The sequence below is a fragment of the Furipterus horrens genome, unplaced genomic scaffold (assembly GCF_987537825.1).
Source record: "Furipterus horrens unplaced genomic scaffold, mFurHor1.1.pri manual_scaffold_2, whole genome shotgun sequence".
Lineage (NCBI taxonomy): Eukaryota > Metazoa > Chordata > Mammalia > Chiroptera > Furipteridae > Furipterus > Furipterus horrens.
The window spans coordinates 77,243,836-77,267,137 of record NW_028327172.1 but is presented as its reverse complement, the minus strand read 5'-3'; the positions used below and the strand labels follow the sequence as shown (position 1 = coordinate 77,267,137).

At 38.3% G+C, this 23,302-nt stretch overlaps 1 non-coding gene across 1 annotated transcript; it reads left to right on the top strand.

Annotated features, from left to right (window-relative positions):
- The first annotated feature begins 756 nt into the window (after nt 1-756).
- On the top strand, nt 757-919 carry LOC150018862 (U1 spliceosomal RNA). The gene has a single exon (XR_016509593.1). It is a non-coding gene; the product is annotated as a U1 spliceosomal RNA (small nuclear RNA).
- Nucleotides 920-23,302: the final 22,383 nt, after the last annotated feature.

Below are 23,302 nucleotides of genomic sequence, written 5' to 3'. Positions count from 1 at the left end.
TGGGTTTATTTCTGGATTCTCAGTTGTATTCCATTGATGTATATATTTATCCTTATGCCTTTATGCATATGTTTTGACTATTGTCACTTTGAAATAAGTTTGAGATTGAAAAATGTGTCATCTAATTTTTTTCTTTTTCAAGATTTTTTGGCTATTTAGGTTCCTTGCACTACCATATGAATTTTAGGATCAATTGTCAATTTCTGAAAAAATCATCAGCTGGGATTTTGATAAATATTACTTTTAATCTACATATTAATTTAGGGAATATTGCCATCAAACAATATTAAGTATTTCAATCCATAAACATGAGATATATTTATTTATTTAAGTCTTTAAGTATATACTATTGTTTTTAGTCTTTTTTTATCTAATATTCTAATTTTATTATAAATAGGTTTTAGCTTTATGTATGTCTACTAAGTGTGAATGATTCAGGAGGCTTTGGCTAGAAGAAAAAGTGATAAAGATTTATTCAAAGGAGTCTTAGTGTTTGCAAGCCAGAAAATCAACTAGGCAATACCCAGAGTGTTGAGGAGAGAGAAAAGCTGAGGGTTCTTAGGGTGAAAAGTACATTCTTGAGAAGAATGAGTCCTGCATTCTTAGCCCCTGATTTGGTCCAAGATGGTATTCCTCTAAATGGCTAGTGGTCCAGGTACTGCACGTCAGGTGTTCTGGATGCTTCAACATTCTTTCCGTCGTTCTTCAGCAGGTAAGTGGAGCATTATCTGGAGGTTTGATGTATATCAGGCATTGATGCGGGGCTAGCAGGGGAGATACCATGATCACGAAGGTGCTCCTCCCAGGGCGAGGCCCATCCTCTGCCCTCAAATGCGCTGACCCCCGCGATCTCCCCAAATGCGGGAAACTCAACTGCATAACTTGTAGTAGTGGGGGATTGTGTCCATGCTCTCCCTGTGAAAAGGGCAAAAATGCCAGTTCACATAGTTATGATAAAGTCATTTTGTCATTCTTAGTGTTTTTCTTCAGTGGTAGGAGCAGTAGGGTCTCTCCTGAGAATGTATAACTGCAAGCTGATACTCATGCAAAATCGGATCTAGAAATAACACGACTTCCAAGAACTTGCTGTTTTTTTCTTTTAGAGCTCATGGTGAGTTCTGTCTGCCCCACAGGAGCAGACAGATGGCTTCTCTGCCCTCCCTGGAGAATTAGTCATCACTTGAAAGGTTCTGAAGACTGAGTCAGATGCCTCAAATATTAACAGTGTGGAAGTGGAGAAACTCAGGTGTAACTCTTTAGACAGTTCTGATAATCCCGCAGGTTTCAGAACTACCAGTCGAATTAAGATATTCCACAAAGATGGGTAAGACCTGGGCTCTAGTGGAGGGAAGGCAGAGAGGACCAGAGATGCCTGGGGAGAGCTTGGCGCGGTGGCTTTCGGGGGAGGACTGGGGAAGCAGCCGACTGGGTCCCAGTGCTGACTCATCCCCTTATTTTTAGTCTTTAGTATACTACTCTGGGACTTGTTTTATTTGTTTTAAATTATTTTATTCCTCTTGATGCTATTATACATGGAATTGTTTTTTTTTAATTACATTTTCAGGTTATTTATTTCTAATTATAAAAGTACACCTGACTTTTTTGGTGTTGTTTTTGTTACCTACACCTTTGCTGAACTTGATTACAAGCTCTAATAGTTTCTTTGTGGAGTCCTTAGGATTTTCTGTAAACAAGATGTTAAATGGAGCTAGTCTTACATCTTTATTTCACATCTAGATGCCTTTTTTTTATTGTGGTTAAAAAAAACAGCCTCAACAAAAGTATATAATACGTACAGTCCAGTGTTGTTAATGTACAGCAGATCCCCCCCCTTTTTTTTCTTTTGCATGACTGAAATTTTATACCTACTGAACAGAAATTCTCCCCCCCCACCCCCAGTCACTGGCAACAATGATTCTACTCTCTGCTTCTATGAGTTTGACTATTTTATATACCACATATAAATAGTACCATACAATGTTTGCCCTCCTGTGACTGGCTTATTTCGCTTAGCCTAATGTCCTCATCAATGTTCTTACCTATGGTGACATTTTTTTTTTTTTGAGTTGAATAATATTTTATTGTATGTGTATACTATCTTTTCTTTATCCATTTACTCATTGATGAACTTTCAGATTGTTTTCACCTCTTGGCTATTGTGAACAATGCTGCAATGAACATGAGAGTGCTAATCTCTCTTTTAGATTCTGATTTCAATTATTTTGGATAAATACCCAGAAATAGAATTGCTGAATTATATGGTAGTACTATTTTTAATTTTTTGAGGAACCACCATGCTGTTGTCTATAACAATTGCACTATTACATTACCACCAACAGTGCATATAGTTTCCAATTTATTCACATTCTACCAAACCCTCATTTTAAGTTTTCTTCTTTTTTGAAGGTGGGGAAAGGGGTGGTTGGGGATAATGTCCATATTAACAAGTGTGAGATGACATCTAATTTCCCTGACAATTGGTGATATTGAGTATCTTCCTATGTACCTGTTTTCCATTTGTATGTTGTCTTTGGAGAAATGTCTATTCTAGTCTATTGCCCATTTCAAGTGAGTTATTTTTGCTATTGAGTTGCAGGAGTTACTTATATATTTTGCATATTAGTTCCTCATCAAATATATGGTTTGCAACATTTTCTACCATTTTATAGTTTCCTTCTGTTGATTGCTTTCTTTGCTGTGCAGTGGCTTTTTACTTTAATATAATTCCACTTACTTGTTGCTGTTGTATGTGGTTTTGGTGTCATATGTGAGAAATCATTACCAAGATGTCTCTTTTTTTAAAAGTATATTTTATTGATTATGTTGTTACCATAGTCCCAATTTTTTTCCCTTTGCTCCCCTCTGCCCAGTACCCCCCTTCCCTCCAGCAATCCACCACTCTTAGTTCACGTCCATGGGTTGTGCATATAAGTTCTTTGGCTTCACCCTTTTTAAATATTATTCTTAACTTCCCCTGTCTATTTGGTATCAAACAATTATACTTCTTAATCCCAACACCACTTCCCCATTTCTCCCCTCCCCCCTCCCAGCTGATAACCCTCCAAATGATCCCCATACCTATGATTCTGTTCCTATTCTGGTTTTCTTAGTTGGATTTTGTTTTTATTTTTTAGGTTCAGTTGTTGATAGTTGTGAGTTTGCTGTCATTTTAATGCTCATAATTTTGATCTTCTTTTTCTGAAGTCCCTTTGACATTTCACATAATAATGGCTTGGTGATAATGAATTCCTTTAGCTTTACCTTGTCTGGGAAGCACTTCATCTGCCCTTCCATTCTAAATGATAGCTTTGCTGGATAGAGTAATCTTGGTTGTAGGTCCTTGCTTTTCATCACATTAAATACTTCTTGCCAGCCCCTTCTTGCCTGGAAAGTTTCTTTTGAGAAATCAGCTGATGTAGGGAACCACTCCTGTGGCTTAGGGAAATGTAGCCCCAGCCGAGCATGACCTGCCACCGGCATTCCGGCTGTGCTTCTCTTTAAGTCTCAACATAAGGTTGAGCATGGAACATAACTCAAAACCACTCAGAGGGTTTCCATGGGAATTATATTTAAAGAATGCTTATTATGCTTTAGAACTTGATCTGCTTTTCTTATATTTAATGTAACATAAACAATCTCTAGCAAGAAATGTATGAAACCTTGCACTTAATGCCAGTGTGGTATCAAGATATTTGATGGCCCCTGACAGACTGATCACTGTGCCCTCTGTACTGGTACATGTAATCTGTTATTGTCAGCTGTAATCCAAACACCTAAAAGCTATTGATGATTCATGAATTTTGACCTTGTATCTCCCATGGATATCCTCTTCAATAAAAGGCATGAGGAAAGGAGGTCTAGCTGCTGTTTCCCCTAGAGAGAGCAGCCATCTTCCTTCCCCCAGACATAATAAAATGTCCTGGTAAATTTGTTCCACTGTGGTCATGAAACCTCTGCTGGATAGAGTAGTTTCCAACTGAGCCTAGGATGTTGGAGGCAGCTTCACCTCAAGCTGACAGTCTTAAAGGCACCCCTTTGTAGGAAACTCTCTGCTTTTCTCTTGCTGCTTGTAAGGTTCTCCCTTTATCTTGAACCTTTGGCATTTTAATTATGATGTGTCTTGGTGTGGTCCTCCTTGAGCCTAGCTGTGTTTCCTGGGCTCGTATGTCTATTTCCTTGACCAAATTTGGGAAGTTTTCCTTCATTATTTTTTCACATAAACTTTCCATTTATTGCTCTTCCTCTTCTCCCTTGGCCCCCCCCCCTATGATTCAGATGTTGGTATGTTTAAAGTTGTCCTAGAGGTTCCTAAGCCTCTCATTTTTTTTTCAATTCTTGTTTCCTCATTCTGTACTAGCTGACTGTTTTTTTCTTCCTTATGTTCTAAATCATTGATTGGAACCTTGGTTTTCTTCCCTTCAACACTGGTGTTGTGTGGATTTTCCTTTGTTTTATTTAGCATAGCCTTCACTTCTTCCCTTATGCATCTGTCATTCATAGGCATATCTGTCAAGTCTATGGGCATCTTTATCACCAGTGTTTGGAATTCTGCATCTGTTATGTTGGTTATCTCCTCATTTGTTAGATTGGCTATCTCCTTGTTGCTTAGTTCCCCCACTGGAACCTTGACCCATTCTGTCTTTTGGGCCATACTTCTCTGTCTCCTCATCTTGACAGGCTCCTGTGTTTGTTTGCCTCTGCGTCTTAGGTAGGGCTTTGGCTCCTGTTACTTTGTAAGGGGCAGAGCCTTAGGTATTTGTCAGTAGAGGGTGACCCATTTCACCACGTTGTGGTGCTGTGTGTGTGGGAGGGGTCTGAGGGAACAGTGCCACTTGCTCAGCACTCACCCCTTTTCTAGGCACTTCTCCCACTTCCGTGTGGAACTGGCGCCCCTCTAGTTGTTGTCCTGGCCATTGTTCCCAAGGTGGATGGGTCCGCGGACATTCTAGGACCATGGGGCCCTTTAAACAAGTGAACTTTACTGAGAGACCGGCAGTTTCTTCCTCTGCCCCAATCCCCACTGGTTTGCACAGTCAAAAGCAATGAGGCTTTATTTTCCCTGGCACTGGGAGCCATTAGCTGTGCGGTCTGGTCTGGTACTGGCAGTGCTCCCCAGGTGTCCCTCCCCACTTTTTAAAACATGTGACTGCACTTTCCACTGGCTTGCTAGTCCCCCCACTGCTGCTGCTGCTGCCAAACCGTGTCCTCTCCACATATCCTACCTGTCTGGATGAGTATTTCTTCTTTATATCTTTGTTTGTTGGACTTCCATACAGCTCAATCTCTGGAACTTCTGGTTGTCTCTAGTTTTGAGGTATTGTATTCCTTCTTAGTTGTGGAGGGAGACACAGCATATCTGTCTAAGCCTCCATCTTGACCTGGAAGTCCCAAGATGTCTCTTCTGTTTGATATTTGTATTGCTTTTATCTGATATTAGTATATTTCTCTTTTGATTACTATTGACATCAGAGAAGGAAAACTCTGATTCCAAAAAACCTCCGCTGCCTTGCGGCATACCTCTTCAGGGGAAAGGCTAGGGGAGTAAACCCCGACAGAAAATCCGGAGCCGGAGTCCCTAAGGCGGTTTGACGTTGTAGTCAACACCGGCAACTCCTGCGGCGCACCTGAAGCCAAGCTGTATTGACTCCGTCTTTCCCTTGGATCCTTCAGCTGCGAAGAGAGGGGGGGTCTGCTGCATGGGCAACAGCAGACCCTCCATGTCACCCTGCCCAGGCTTTGTAGCTTCAGCTTCACTGGAGAGGACACTCCAGCGTCATCGCAAGATGTCGATTCAACACGGGAGGAGACAGATACCGTGTCACTCCCGAGTCGGACTGCACATCCATTCTCGGCGGTGCAGATAGACTCTTAAGAAGCTACACCATCGTCTCTCGAGACGGACGGCTGCCGACGACGATGACTATTGACATATACTTTGTATATCTTTTCCCATCCATTTACTTTCAACTTATTTTTGCCTTTGAATCTAAGGTGTGCCTTCGTAGATAACATATAGTTTGATCATACTTCTCATTCCATTTTGCCAATATCTGTCTTTTAATTTGAGAGTTTAATCCATTTACATTTATTGTAATTTCAGATAAGGTAGGATTTTTGTCTACCACTTTATTATTTGTTTTTTGTTTCAACCCTCCATTCCAACATCACTGTCTTTTTAACATAAAATAGATATGTTTAGTGAACTCTATACTCTTGTTATTTATTTTACTATATTTTTGAGTTAATTCTTAGTGGTTGCCTGGACATTATCATTAACATTGATAAGTACCAACCTAATTTTAGTAATACTAAAAAATTTTGCTCCTACACGCATCTCTTTTCTTCTCCTTCCCTTGTGATTTTATTGTCATTCAATTTAAATCTCTCAAAATTATTTAAGATTTATTAGCTAATCGGGTGACATTAGCTAATAATATTATATGGATTTCAGGCATACAATTCCATAATACATCATCTGTCTATTGTATTGTGTGTTCACCACTCAAAGCAATTAACATCTTTGTACATCATATTCTTATCAACACAGATTTATGATTGTGAATTATTGCAGTTCTTTTTTTTTATTTTGTTTATTTTATTTTCAGTTATAATTTACATTAAATGTTATTTTTATTAGTTTCAGATATACAGCATTGAGGTTAGAAAAGTATATACTTTTCAAAGTGGTCCCTTGGATATTTTAAGTACCCACCTGGCACCATACAGAGTTATTACAATATTATTGACTATATTCTCTATGCTGTACCTTATATCCCTGGGACCATTTTGTTGTTATCAGTTTGTACTTTTTAATCCTTTCACCTTTTTATCCAGCCTCCAAATCCCTCACCTCTGACAATCAGTTTGTTCTTTGTATCTATGAGTCTGTTTTTATTTTATTTGTTTATTTTGCTCTTTAGATTTCAAATGTCAGTGAAGCTATATGGTATTTTTCTTTCACTGTCTGACGTTTCACTTTGCATATTACCCCTTAGGTCCATTCTGCTGTTTCAAATGGTAATATGATTTCATTCTTTTCATGGCCAATAATATTCATGTATGTTTGCACCACATCTTCTTTATCCAATTGACACAGAAAGATCTGATTAAGATCACTGGGGAGAAGCAGGAGGGGCCATATGAGGAGTTTGCTGAGGCAATGGAAAACAGTCTAGGATGGGATTGGCTGAGAAGCTGAATGCCTCCAGAGCCAATGAAAATAAAAAGAGGGCTGGCTCTTTGCCTCATGAGCTTTTCTGTATCCTGAGTTGGCTCTCTCTCAGGCTCTGGCTCAGGCTCTCCTGATTACTTGACTGGCTGGCTCTTGCTCTCAATCTCTCTCTCAGGCTCTTCTTCCTTGAGGATGCCTAGATGATGGTGTTGCAGTTGCCTGCATTTCCAAACAGATGGTATTTTATATGGAAAGGAAATATGGGCACAAGCTAGGATTAGGCTGGCCTAGAAGACAGTGGCAGGTTTATTTTTTGGGTATTCTAGAGGGAAAAGGTTCTGAGGCAGAAGTCTGTCTTTCTTTTGAAATTATGTAGCTTTTGTGTATTATGTTGTTTTGGTTTGTAAGTGAATTCTATAGAAACTAATAAGGGAAAAGATAGGAGAACCCAGGTGTTAGAGTTTAGTATTGATTGACGGACTTTAATAATTAAAGCTATGACTTAGTAGGCTTAAGTGACTGCTTTTGAATAAAGACTCCTTTCTGTTATCACCAAACCTTTGCCTCTTGAATTTTTACTAGAGGTGGCAGCAGGCAGTGGGACCCCAACTTGCTGTTGAGTAACACTATCATCTATTGATGAGCAATTGTGTTGCTTCCATATTTTGGCTATTGTAAATAATGCTGCAATGAAAATAGGGGTGCATATGTTTTTTCTACTTAGTGTTTTGGGTTTCTTTGGATACATATCCAGATGTGGAATCACTGGGTCATAAGGCAGTTCCATTTTTAATTTTTTGAGGAAACTCCATACTGTTTTCCATAGTGGCTATACCAATCTGCATTCCCACCAACAGGTCACAAGAGTTTCTTTTTCTTTACATACTTGCTAAAACTTGTTGTTTGCTGATTTATTGATGATAGCCATTCTGACAGGTGTGAGGTGATACCTCATGTGGTTTTAATCTCCATTTCTCTAATTAGTGACATTGAGCATATATTCATAATCCTACTGGCCATTTTGTGTGTGTTCTTTTGGAGAAGCATCTATTCAGGTCCTCTATGCAGTTTTTAAAAAAATAAGTTGGGCAAAATGGACAATTACAAACAAAATTTGTATAGTAATACTATCTTTTATATTTGCCTAGTTACCTTTATTTGTGCTCTTTCTTTCTCTCTCTCTCTCTCTCTTTTTTTTTTTTTTTTGTAGAGTTTAGTTACTGTCTGGTATTTTTTCATTTTAGCCTGAAGAGTTTATGTTAGTATTTCCTATTGGACAGGTTTACTAGAAATGAATTTTCTCAGTTCTTCTTTATCTAACGATGTCTTAATTTCCCCTTCATTATTGAAGGACAGTTCTGCCAAATATAGAATTCATCATTGTTGTGTGTAGCCACTGAAATTTGTACTTGGTTAGCCTTGTGGAAAGAAATTCTTTAAAACACCTGTAGCCAATGGATTTCCAAGTTTTTGCTGGGAGTCCTGTGCACCTTCTGTGGCATCCTTCAACACCCAGCCAGGCATTCAACAATCCTATCTTAGCCTTTATCTGCAGCTTGTGTCATCACAGGTTATGAGCTGCCTTCTTCAATATTTCCAGAGCTCTGTACATGTGGGTGGCCTTCTAGATTCCCAGGAATATGTCAGAGCTTTTCAAAGCTGCCTCTCTAAACAGTGTTTCAGGCTTCTGATTAGCCTATTGTTTGTCCCAACTTTTATTCACCACTTCAGGCAGTTGTGCAGTTAGTCAACTACCTTTAATAGTTTTTGACAAATACCCAATGGAATAGGCTTGGTGCCTCTGAGTCAAATAAAAACAGCCTTACATGGTGGTTGGCAGGGTGGGGGTGGGGGTGGGGTCTTCCAAGATCCACCAGAAAGGTCACATAATGAAATTCAAGAATGAGACTTTAAAGGTGTTCTAATTCCATCCTGCCGCCTCCAGTGACTGCAAAGATACAGTTTTTGTTTTTGTTTTCCCATGGCTGTGGGCTGTAGATATTCAAAGCTACTGTGAAGATGGAGAGGGAAAGGAGCCATATGGTAAGTTAAAAGCTCACAAAGATTGCTGTTTTGGCTAATAGTTTGCTGTATTTCTTCAGTATACTCTCTCTGGATTATGGAAAGCCTTTTGTTAATTTCTAGAGTTATGAAAAAGTAGATTCTTACAATTTTTACCAGTTTTCTCATTGCTTTTATGGAAGATAATTCTTAAGGTCTTTACTCCGCCATTTTTACTGACATTGCCACTTAATTTTTAAACTTTGTTGAAAATGTTATCCTGTTTTATTTTGTTTATTGGGGAGGACCTAAAAGAGTTTCTCTTTCACTGCTCACAATAATACAGAACTGGGCTAATTTTACTCCCAATCAGAGAAACATCCCCCTACACTATGTAATTTAAGGAGCATTAATAGGTTCTGCTACCTTCAAACTGCCTTCTTATCAGCTTGCCACCATTGAACCTGCTAGCATTAGGGTCACTAAACTAAGAGCAAAAAGATCTGGGCACTGTCTAGAGGCCCTAGTTGGAAATTCACAGTATCACGAAGTATTCATAGAAAGACTCATTTGCTATTAGATGAACTGCTTGACTGACATCCTTGAGATGATAAGGCATCAAATAAATATGAGGATGCAGAAGGGATTAACATGTAGTCTAAGCTTGAACTACCCCCATTGTGGTAAGGCAACATGAGATGGAAAAACAGTAGATGAATCTTGTAATTAAAAAACCTAACCTCATATTTACTCCACATTACTTTGTGCTACTGATTAAATTGCATATCTTTTTTAGTCTCACAGTCTTTATTGATAAAATGCATAAAATAATCCTTACCATGTTAATGTTAGCTAACTGTGGTGGTCCAGATTTGATGAGTAAATAGGACCATAGTAGGTAGAGTAAGGACAGAAACGTTTGTGATTGAGGAGAAACTGTATCATTATTTTTTTTGAAATGTAAACTCCCAGATGGTCAGAACCTCACCATCTAGTTCATTGCTGAATCATAGTGCCTAATGCAAGAACTGACACACACCAGGTACCCTATAAAATATTTGGATATCATTTTTTTTTCTTAAACTTTCAGTGAAGAAGATTTCACAGTCTCTGTTGGTAATCATTTAGGCATTTAACAACTCTGTTAGGTACTACTTCCCAATAGCTTCTCTCTCTCTGGTTGCATCTAGGAACTATTTCACCATCACCAATTCTCAGTGCAGCATTTCAGTGGTGATTGTACTTGAAAAATGTGCTTCTTCTGGCTTAGCTGTTGTTAATGTCGAGTTCCTTTAATAATTAATATCATCTCTCACTCTAACCAAGCTGACAGACAGACCCTTCTGCCTCTCCTCTTGTTTTTTAATTGGCACCTTGTGAGCTGCAAACTGCACAGTGCAAATGGGTTAAGTACCAGGCTTCGGCTCACATTTCCTTGTTGATAAAATTCAGCAAGCTTGGCTTCAGGAATGTTCCAGGAAGAAATACAGGAATAGTGTTGATTAAAGCGACAGAAACTTCCCATACTTTTTCTCCTAATGTCTTTGTAGTTACACATTCAAAAGGCTAAAGTATAGATGAGGGTAAGAGACAGTGATTCCCAAGTGAAATGGTATAATTTATTATTGACATTGTAAATGGTCAAGATTGTGCACTTATAAGGCAGATCTAGCCTAGCTGCTTCAGAGGTATAGCCAACAATGATAATGATTAACTCTACAAGGATTAGCCAAATATTTATTTAATATTAATCTGAGCACTTGGGCCAGTGACACCACCTCCCAGAAGCAGAGGTAGATGAAGACTGAATGCATTATGGTAAATTGTGACAATCATATGTGCCCAATAAAATGCTATAGACATAGCCAAGAAGAATCTAGCGTATTAGAAGTAGGAAAAAAGTTTCAGAAACAGAAATTTTTCTTGTGTGCATGTGTGTATATCATTTACACATAACTTTTGTCAGTTGTATACTGAGAGAAAGGAGTGGCTGCTGAGAAGATGGCAACATTTCAAAGTCAAGTAGATACTTAAAGCATTTTAAAAATTAGTTTAAATGTAATCTCACCTTCAATTTAAAAAAATTGTATTTTAGGTGAGTATCCTAGTAAACACAACTTTCCAAAGGGGAAAGATGTAGATTTCCATGTGATCTGAGTTAAGGTAAATATCCACTAGCCACTTAGGCTAATGATTTATGTTTAACACAGGGTCTATTACACAGAAAATGTGTAGAGAATAAATATTTTTGAGCAATTGAACCGCATATTGCACAACATAAAAGTTATTTTTGTGAAGATTACCTATACAAAAGTTAAAAGGAATATACTCCCACCAATTCCCCCAAAATAAATGGATTGAATGAAATTTTACCTTAATTAAAAATGAAAGAGAAAAATCAGCAATCATATAGATGAAATTTAACAAGTAGAAAAACCTATAGTCCTTTTGAGTTAGGAAAGATCTACTTTCCTATTCATGTACTCACAGCATATTTTTTTTCTCAGAAGTTCTTGACATCTGTATCAGTAAATTTTGCTGTGAGAATACATTACTCTAAACCCTCAGTGGCTTTCAGTCCTAAACATTCTTTTCTCTCACATTACATATTGGTCGCTGCAGGTTCGTGTGTTTTCCTGTACTGGGCATCAAAGTAGAAAGAGCAGTCCCTAGAGTGACAGAGAGCAATAGCCAGAGAGCTGGTGAGAACTTCTGGTGCCTCTCAAAACTTCTGCTCAGAAATGGTATATGTCACATCCACTCCCATTTGTTTGGTCAAAGCATGTCATGTGGTTAAGCCCAAAGTCAATGAAGAGGACAGATACTGCTTCCAATACAGGCGCAGTGAGTCTCAGGTCCTGAGATAGGGGTTAGGATCACCAGATAAAATGAAAGTAAAAAAAACAAATATGTTTTTGATATAAGTATGTCCCAGATATTACATGGAGCATCCTTATACTGTAATATTATTTGTTGTATGTCTGAAATATAGGCAGCTGGTATTGTTATTTGCTAAGTCTGGCAACCCTAGCAAGGAAGATTAATCCTCCTACAGAGATGGGGATATTACATTGGGAACAAAAATATAATTTACCATTGCACCTCTGTATTGTGATATCTTTAACTTAATTAATTGATAATTAATAATTGATAATTAATAATCATCCCTCAGGGAGTCAGCTTGCTACTTTCCACTCCATGAACTTTACTCTGTACAAATCTAATGCCACCTGGCTTCATATTAATGACAACATTACAATGACCTTTGGGCATCTATCCAAGAATTTAGTTCCCCTAACACTGTTTATATTTATTCTCACCCAGTTCCACAAATTTGTCACTTGTGCACATCAGGCAGCACCATTTTTCTCTCCTACTGTGACTCCCACTTACTGACTTCTTCTGACTCAAAGTCACTTGAAACAGTCTCACCACTACTTTTCTGCCAGCACCTACCCTGAGAACATTGTGTGCCAAGGGGACTGGGTCTCAGTCCCCCCCAAAGCTGCTGAGCATCCAAGCACCAGGCTGGAGTTGGGCTCCAGAGAACAATGGGAGAACTGTCCTCTCCTGGCTCTCTTACTGCAGCTGGCCCAGGACCTGCTCTAAATATGCCCCAGGTTCCACAGAGTCCTTCATGGGAAGTTATTTGCCAGCTTCTGCCCTTCACCCTTTTAACTACATTGTTTCAAATTCAGTCTCAGAAACGTTGGGCTTACCTGTTTTCAGTGGAGCTTTTGAATGTTTTGTGTGGGCCATTGTGCACTCCCATAATGTTCTAGCTCTGCCTATATTTTCTTTACCCTAGAATAAAAACACGTTACCTGCTTCCACTTTTTTATACACCGTTTACCTGTGTTTGTCTTTCCCATGCTTTCCTTGGCTTCCAGGAGTTCAAAGATATTGATTTCTTTTCCTGGCAGGTTTTATTCCACCCCCTGCATTGTAGTGAACTTCATGGTTAATTTCCTGGTATTGATCCTATGTGTTCCACAGTGAAGAGCAGTAATGTGATGGGGGAATTGACCTCAGGGTAATCCAATCTATGCTGCCTGCGGGGGTTTATGACCCCATTCTTGGCAATGTAATACAGGAGAGTTTTGCTAGAAGCTGCTGGGAAAGGTCTTTTTTGGCTGTGAGATAGAATGATGGGAATTCATTTCTCTCTCTTCAGTATGAACAAGGAAGCCATAGTAGTGACTGCTATGAGCACCATCCTACAGCCATGCAGGGTGTCAGAGACAGGAAGAAGCCAACACTGTGGGAGGAGCAGAGGGAACACAAACACTGGTGTCTTTCAAGACATCACTCAGCCTGTGGCTCAGTCAGCTTTGAGACCTACCCTCCCCTCAGAGTGCCTCTTTATCATCTAACAAATGTTCTTGCTGTTCAAGCCAGTTTTGTTTTTCCATTCTTTACAGCTGAAGGCATCCTAATACATTCCTACCCCTGTCTTACTTCCTGCCAACTCCTGCATATATGTTCAGATTGAGTTTAGGTATAATTTTCTTGAGGTTGCTCTACTTCTGCTCTCATAGCCTTTAGGATATTGTATCATTGCTTATAACGGTGTGTGTCAACTGCTAGAATATACTTACAAAAGGCCAGGAACTATTTCTGTCTCATCCACTAGTATATCACTGCCATAATGCCAGCCACAGGGTAGGTGCTTATTTAAGGCTTGCTGAAAGAAGGGACTCCAAGGGCTTGTCTCTCATGTGCCATTTGGGCTCAGCTCACCTTCACTGCTCGGCTCCTGTCTCCACGTGGTTATGACAATGCTGTTTGTCCTTTTTATTGAATCCATTATGGATTCTGACTCCCACTGGGAGAAGTGTCCCTCATCCTTCACCCCATGTACCTAACTAGTCCTTAATAGGTTCCCTGGCTATTGACTTTCCTTGATTTCTAATTTTCCTTGTGACATCTGGTCAGCCTAGCAACCTTTTCCTGTTTCAGCCCTTTACTGTTCCTATTGCTCAGCTCCAATAAAAAGGCCAAGGTGATTGTCAAATTTCTTACTTGTGAGATAATTGCAAGATATGAAAAAACAAATTTCATGTGAGTGGTTTATCTCTTCCTTTAAGTTTAATGAAAGGACAGTAACCTAAGGTACAAATCCCAGTGACCTAGGAGTTCTTCAAACAGTTCATCAAGGGATAGTACATTCTTTTCACATAGCCCAGATGGAAAGTTGAGGGCATATTTGAAAACAAAAAAACAAAACAAAACAAAACAAAACACCCAAACACAAAGAAAAAAACAGAAGTTAGCTTGAATCTTTTTCTTATACACGGTAATTAGAATGAAGCTGCACTGTGACAGACTGGCAGACAATCTTTGCTGACAAAAATGGTATGAAAAACTGGTCTCCATCTTTCCTGCACTCACTCTATGATCATTGTAATAGAGTTATCAGAATGGTATTGTGAGAACAAATATCCATTGGATTCCATGTCTCTCTGTATCTTAGGGGAAAATCATATATGAATATAGATATGAAAATATTTCTAATTCCTGCCAGGCCTCGAGATTTAAGTAATATGCAATATCCAAAGCTTTATTTTCAAGATGAAAAACAAAATTATTTTTATCATACATTCATTTAGGTCAATAATCATTCTTACCTGCAGTCCTATGCCTTCTATAAATCAGAGCTTAACTACGTTATCTAGAAGGATTTTTTTAACTTTTCATAAGTTATTAAAAGTGGAGGGAATTTTACACTGAACCCCAACATATGCATCACTCAACTTCAACAATTAGCAAAATATGGCCAGTCTTGTTTCATTGGTATTCCTCTCCTACTCCCTTCCTCTTTTTCTCTCAGTGAGAGAGGCACTATTGCTGACCCCATTTAGAACGGGAAAATGAAGTTCTGAGAGATTGAAGGATGTCCCGGTTACACAGGGAAATATCTGACAAAGCCAGAGCTTGAGTAAAGGTCTGAGTTACAACACAGTCACTGCTTCTCAGCAAAGGTACCAGATATGGATCTCAGTCATGTGCCAATTTACCAATGTCTTGAATGAATCAATTAATCAATTAACTAGTGTTTGTTAAGCTCTGATTTTATACTCATACTGTGCTAGCTATAATGGAAAAAATTGAAAAATCAGGTTCACTAAAAAGTGGGTGCCATGATGACAGTAATTTTAAAACAGATATTATGGCACTTAAGTGCCATAAAACTCACTATTTCAAGTATATGATTTAGTGAGTTTTAGCGTATTTACAGAGTTGTGGAACTACTGATGTCAGTCATTTTAGACTATTTAAATCTGCTTTGTTCCCAGTGCCTGGAATATAATGCATTTGATATTATTTGTTGAATAAATGAATAAAAAGTAACATTTAAGGAACTTACTATGTAGTTGGTTAGACAAGATACATATAGATTAACAGTCAGAAAAAAAGATAGTTTATGCTAGCATATTAAATGTATTCACATATTCATTTATCTATTCAGAAGATACTTACTGAATGCCTAACCTGCTCCAGGTAAAATTACTGTTGCAAGTTTTATTCTCATTCTGGAAATAACCTAACAACTTCAAAAGTAGTGATTTGTGTACTTTGTTATTACTGAATATACTTAGTACTGTTTGATTTTCAAAAATTTCTTGCTTTTGGTAAGAAGCAAAGAATATAGAAAACACATTTGCAGCACATGGTTTGGAGCCCCTATTCTAAAGGAAGGGACTAAGGAGACACTGTCTGCATCAGGAAGCCTTTTTTAGATGTTGGATTGATGTAGGAAAATGCTTCTAAAAACACAAGTCATAATTTAAAATTTAGGGTCATGGGATAGATATGAATTCTTAGTATACCAAGTGTGTGAGTTTTCAAAATATAATTTTAGCTTTTAAATAAAATAAAATATGACTCCATTCATAGTAATTAAAATTTGGAGGCATTTGTTGAATTTTATAAAGTGAAGAGAAATTAGTTTTCAAATTGTATGATAATTTTAAGGAATATAAGCATATGTTAAAATCAACTAACTAAAAATATGTTAGTGATTGAGATCAGACTATAGCTTAAACTTTATTAACCTTTGACATTTCAAAAAAAGGTCTGATCATTTTAACAATCTGGAGACATTTTAACTTTATATTATATCCCTTTATTGTGGAGTGAATAATTGTGAGACAAAACAGCTTCATCTAAAAGAAGCAAGGAGAGGGAAAAAGAAGAAGAAACCAAGCTTCTCATTCTGTAAAGTTCAAAGTTCATTTAGATTAATTTTGAGCAATGACTTGGTTTCACACTCATTAGAGAAGAACTAAGGTTGTCCCTCACTGTGCACCTACAAACTAGACCACTCAGAAAAATCTAACCATCAAGTGCACATTTCTGTGGGCTTTTAAGTGATTATTTACTACAAATGCTATTACAACTAACATTTTTATATATTTCTCTGTTTCTGAGGAAATAGCAAATGTCTCTGTACATTGTCTCTTTCCATCTGAGTCCGTTAGTTTTAAATTGTCCAGAACCAAATCCAAACCTATGAGTTTCAGCAATAAATAGAGCTCTGTCTGTGCCATAGAGCACAGAAGCATGGTTTCACTCAGTTGCAGAACTCTCACTCTTTCTTGCATGTGTGATTATACATGGCAGCAGATGCTCTGAAGTGCTGCAGTGATGGCAACACAAGGAAGCTATGTTGTGGGTGAATGATTATCTGGGTTCCTGCATTACTGGTCCTGGACCAACAACAGAACCAGGAAATTTCAGGTCCCTGTAAAAGTTTGAGATGACACATTTTGAAATTGCAAGACTGTGCACACCCTCTTTTCCCAGGTAATTCTCTACTAAACGTGTACGCTCGATCTGGTCTGTCTTTGGGGACTAGTCATCTTTTTATCCTCAGTTTCTAAAGCCTTACCATTCAATCAAGGGAGACTGTGGAACAAAGTAAGACAAAGCACTGACTTGAAGCCAGACAGACTTGGATTTGAAATCTAGCTTCACAATTAACTAGTTTGGGCTCTTAGGGAAGTTTTTCAACCTATGCTAAATAGGGATGATAACAGTATCTATACATAAAGGTTCTTAAAAACCATTAATGAGATAATTACGATACTGAGTATATGGTCTGGCATAAGTAATCACACACACAAAAAATAAAGGTTATAATTATATCATTAGTGCGTTAGTGTCCTTCTCACAAAGATGAGCAATACAATGGGATCCTCAGTGTCCCAGTCACCATCCAGGTGATGATAATCCATTTTTTAAAAACAATGTAAAATGCTTTGAGAAGTGACTATGACATCATTTCTGATTTGAAAAAAAAAATTGTGTGAGACCAAAGTTGCTATATTTAACAATTTACTAATTAGAATATAATTAAGTGGTCTATGGAGCAGCTTCACCATCATCACTGGGAGCTTGTGAGAGATAAGGACTCTCAGGTCCCACTCCAAGCTTTCTGAATGAGTATCTGCATTTTAACAAAATTTCCTTTTGAATGATAGACATGTAGAAGTTTGAGAAGCAATTGTCTAATATGTTACAAAGTTCTGTGGTGGGATTGGAAAGACTGGAAGTCTTGCTGATGAGACTCAATTTATGTTGGGTCTTGAAGGATGACCAAATTCAAAGAATGACAAAAAGTCCATTCTGGGATGATAAAACAGTAAGAACAAGGGCATCAAGGTGTAAAATTTTGTTTCTCCCTAAACAGTATGTTTAGAGAGAAACCATTATTAGCTTCATACACTGGGTTATGAATATGAAATGAAGTGGTAGGAGATGAGGCTAAAAATTTGAGTTGGTAACAAAGGGTGACATGTCTTCAGTGCCATGCTAGAGGATAAATATTCTATACAAAAAGAGAACTCATATCTTGAGACAGCAGAAGGCAGGATGATTTATTTCGATTGTGTGTGAGGAGATATGATGGGAGCCTAAAGAACAAGTGGAAGAGAAACTGCCTAGGCTATTTTTGTAAGAGCCCAGTGAATGAAGTGATCTTACAATATAGGGACTTTTTAAAAAGGCAGAATAAAAGACATTTCTGTGTAGAAACTCTAGGAGTGTGTGAACGGCAATCGCAATTAAATCAAGGATGATTCATGTTTATAGGTGTGATGATGGGGGAAGACCAAGAGATCAGCTGAGATTGGATCACCAAGGCAGAGGCAGGATCAGAAGGAATAAAACTACTTCATTTTTAGACATAATTGGTTTGAAACAACTAAGGGACCTCCATGAGGAAGTGCACAAAAAGGCAGTTTGGGCTGAGAAGGATGCTCAAGGCAGAGGTGTGGACTTTGGCAGCATTTCAATGTAGATGTAAATTGAAATTATGGCAATATATGAAATCAACCAAATAATGAGTACAGTGTAAGGAAGAGAAGAAACCAGGCATAAAATATTGGACATAATTTAAAACATGAGTGAAAAAAGAAATGTGAATATTCATTAACTGCATGACAATCGTTATGGACACTTGGAACACATCTTCCCCCACTCTGAAATATTTCTTTTCCTTTGATATTAATGATAAGCTGCTTGAAAACTTCCAGGGACTTTTCTAGCTCTGAACTTTGCTAGGAATGGCCTATGTTCCACCTAGTTCTGTCAGGAATGGGGTGAAGGAGGCATCAAAGTTGAAGTAGCCACAGTAACATTTAAAACTCAACCACATTTTGCAACAATGGTGAACTACTCAGAACCTCAATACTTAATGATTTATTAATTACTTTCTTTTGCTTTTTGTGTAGATCCTCATCCTTCTTTTGTATCCTGAAATTTTGAGCATGTAAATAATTTGTGTTTATGCATATATGTGGTGTTTTTCTGTTCATATGATGATTTCCCATTAGTTATCTCCTTTATTTCTAAAAATTACCCCATGAAGGAAGCATTTTTTTTTTTTACTCCCATTTTATAGGTACAGTAGCTGATGCTCACAGTGATTTTTCCCAAGGTCTCATAGTTACTTAGAATATAGCACAACCAAGATGTTTGATTCTAAATTCTATTCTGTTTTTCCACTTTGTACTCTTGCCCTTAACCTGTTAATAGACCATCCATACATATAAGCTCTGTTTCCTAGTTCATCCGGGTGTCTCCAACAGAATACAATAAACTGGGTAGCTTATAAAGAGAGATTTATTTCTTACAGTTCTGGAAGCTGGGACATGCAAGACCAAGGTGCAAGCAGATTTGGAGTCTGCTGAGAGCCTGTTTCCCAGTTCATAGCCACCTTTGAGCTGCAGCTTCAGAGGGAGAAAGGGGTGAAGGAGCTCTCTGAAGTCACAAAGAAGAGCATTAATCTCATTCAGGAGGGCTATGCTCTAGTGACTTAATTATCTCCGAAATTTCCCACCTTCTAATACCATCACTTTGGTAATGAGGTTTCAACATATCAATTTCAGGGAAATATTATTAAAAAATCCAGACCATAGCACTCAATTTATTTTCTTCAGTTAAAATGCAACAGTCCAGTCATCGCATCAGTTAGGAACTAAAAAAATAAATATATTAACTACTCCTCTGGTTAGGAAGGAGGACAGCACGTCTCCCCCCTAGATGCCACCACTGCTGTTAACTGTGCTCTTTCTCTTTGAGCCTACATCAAGGGCATTGTCTATCAATTGGCATATGGTAACCACATAAGGTAAACTGCTAATTGGAAGCAGCAGTGCATATAAAGTTATTTTTATCCCCAAATTATGTTATAGTAAAAAAAATAACAACTTTGCTTAGTCCAGATGTCAGTACAAGGTTTGCTTCTCATGAGAAACTGCATCTGTCAACTAAGGAAATACTTTGCAGCCTCAGGGCTTGTCGGAAGAAGAGCTGGGTGATATCTAAATACCTCGGATGACAGTGAGAATTGTCATGTCAATGGTGGACTGGCCAAAAAAAATGTTTATTAAAAAAATTACAGGGAGAGGGAGAGAAGGGGGATAAGTAAGGGAAGGGTTTAGTCAAAGAAACTGTATAAAAGACTCATGGACATGGACAACGGGGAGGGATATGATTGCAGGAGAAGGGGTGGGTTGGGTGGGGGAGAGAAATTAGGGGAAAAGGGGACAACTGTAATTGAAAAACCAAAAAAAATAAAAAAATAAAAAAAATTACATAATAGCTTGAGGGGTTATTCCAAGGCACACTATGGATAAAGACAACCTTTATACATTTTTTTTTTTTACTCAGATTCCTTTTTCATATCTTACTCTTTGATGAATGTACCAAAAGAAATGACTGTGTACAAAGTTAAATCTGTCTATATATTTAAAAAATGTAACACATATGTAGGAAGAATTTTATAGGAAAGTATACAGATTTATGTAGAATTACAATGTACTTTTTATATAACGTGTCCCATAAGAAGTGATCTAGTGATGGTGAAACAGAACTATACAAATACAAGTGATGGTGAAAGAGAATTATACAAATACATTTTAAATACTCATTATGGTTCAAGAATTAGTTTTAGTATTTTATGAAAAATATTATTTCTTCAACTAAAAGTTCTCAATATCATCAAAATATATTATTACATACAATTATCACAGCAACCCTGCAAGGTATGTATTATTAGCCTTTCTCTGAAGGTAGGTTCAGAAATATTGAGTAACTCACCTAACATCATAAATCTCCAAAGGAAGAAATAAAACCAGAACAAGCACCTCAGTTCACAAGGTTCCTGAGTCCTTCATAACCACCATTCCTTCTGCTTTGCTCCAGATTACATTGTACCAGCCAGAACCAGAACCGTCACTTGGGTCTGCTCACTCCCTTCCCAGGGCTCTTTGAACTCTGGTTTACTCGTTTTCACACAGGTAGGCTGAAACTGGAGGTTAGTGTTAGTTTAGATTCCAGACACCTAAGCAAATATTTCTAAGCTCACTTTCACAAATCACAGGCTGGGCCTTCTAAAAATTCTGTCCATGTGTCCTTTGACAACATGTAGTACTTCTCTTCCCAGAACTCCAAACATCGCTGGACTTCTAGGATAAGTATCAGGACAAGGTCAAGCTCAAGTGACCCCAATAGACCCAGGACAAAGCTTCTGGTGGCAGCTGGGCATAGTTCAGTGAGTGAAAGCAAGTAGAGAAAACCAAAACCAGGAGTAAAACAAAACACCTCTGGAGAAGAGACCTGGCAAGAGGACCGATAAAGCTGGTTAAGTCCTCTCTGTGCTGGCCTCATCAAAGTTGCCATTGCTGAACCAAGATACAGAGAACAATACTTGTCTTGAAGGACCAAACATTAAATCAACCCCTATAAATGAGCCAATGTTTGGCCATCCATCAGTCACCCAAATTGTAGCTGGAGAGTCACTGGAAGTGGCCTTATGTCCTGAATACCAGCTTGAGAATGAGGGACTTTGTTCTTAGACCTAATGTTTTTATTGATATTTTTAATTTTTTAAATATTTTATTTATTTATTTTCAGAGAGAGGAGATGGGAGGGAGAAAGAGAAACATCAATTGGTTGCCTCTCATATGCCCCCAACTAGGAAACTGTTCCACAACACAGGAATGTGTCCTGACTGGGAATCGAACTGGTGACCTTGTGGGTCACAGGCTGGTCTTCAATCCCCTGGGTCAAGCAGCCATGGCATTAAACTTAATGTATTTATATCTGTGTGATAAATTTTATATATATATTATGTATAATTTTATTTTAAATGTATTTAATTAGAAATATTTTAATACCTGTTTCTTCATTTATGTGTTTTAGAAATGTATATTGCAGATAAACACACACACATGCTCAGCCAATTTCTCTCATTGTTCGCATGAACAAACTGGAGTCCCAAAAGCATGGTTAATTCACTAAGGTCACACAGTTAGATATACAAGTAGATATTATTTAGAAGTACAGAGTAGAATTTCTTCTGTGTTGCTGAGCCCAGGCTATGGGATTATGTAATCAGGCAAACCTAGGATAGTAGAATACCAGTTCTATCAGTTATCAGCTATGTAATCTGGGCTACCAGTGACACTTAGCTCGCAGGCCGATGCTCAATCCACTGAGCACATCCAGTCAGGGCACATCAGAGAAGGAAAACTCTGACTCCAAAAAACCTCCAAAAAACCTCCGCTGCCTTGCGGCATACCTCTTCAGGGGAAAGGCTAAGGGAGTAAACCCCGACAGAAAATCCGGAGCCGGAGTCCCTAAGGCGGTTTGACGTTGTAGTCAACACCGGCAACTCCTGCGGCGCACCCGAAGCCAAGCTGTATTGACTCCGTCTTTCCCTTGGACCCTTCAGCTGCGAAGAGAGGGGGGGTCTGCTGCATGGGCAACAGCAGACCCTCCATATCACCCTGCCCAGGCTCTGTAGCTTCAGCCTCACTGGAGAGAACACTCCAGCGTCATCCCAAGATGTCGATTTAACACGGGAGGAGACAGATGCCGTGTCACTCCCGAGTCGGACTGCACAGCCATTCTCGGCGGTGCAGATAGACTCTTAAGAAGCTACACCATCGTCTCTCGAGACGGACAGCTGCCGACGACGAATCTGGGCTACAGTTCTGTCATTTGTAAACTGAGAACAATAATGTGTACGTTAAGTGAAGTGATGTAAAGGTAAAATGAGGTCATTCATGATTGGCATGCATCCCATGCCTGGGACATAGAGGCTGCTCAATAAAGACTCTTCTTCTTTCATCTTTATTGTTCACAGCTATGCAATATGCATTTTCATCTAAAGTTACTGATGAGAAAATTTATTTTATTTAACATTTATTCCCACCTTATTTTCAAAATGATGTGCAACAATGAGTTGGTTAAATAGATAGACAAGGATTTTGAGTAACCCAGAGATGATTGACAGTCATGAACCCCTGATTTGGGGGTGTCTCCATCACTTTTAGTCTTTTATCCTCTGTGGGACTGCATTCAGTAAGGCTCCTGCATCATGTATGCATAAACACTGCTGTTCCTGATTCAATCATACAGAGATCAGTACTGTAATGTGAACAAACCTCAAAGAATGAGGTTCTCAATTTGTTTTTTTTTTTGTTTTCAGAATTTTATTTCATTCAACTCAGACCTCTCACTCTTCCCTGATAATTCATCTCTACATTTCAAAGACTATGAGTCATAATAAATATTTAATCTATTGTACAAGCCCACAAAATTGATAAAGGGAGAAGAGTG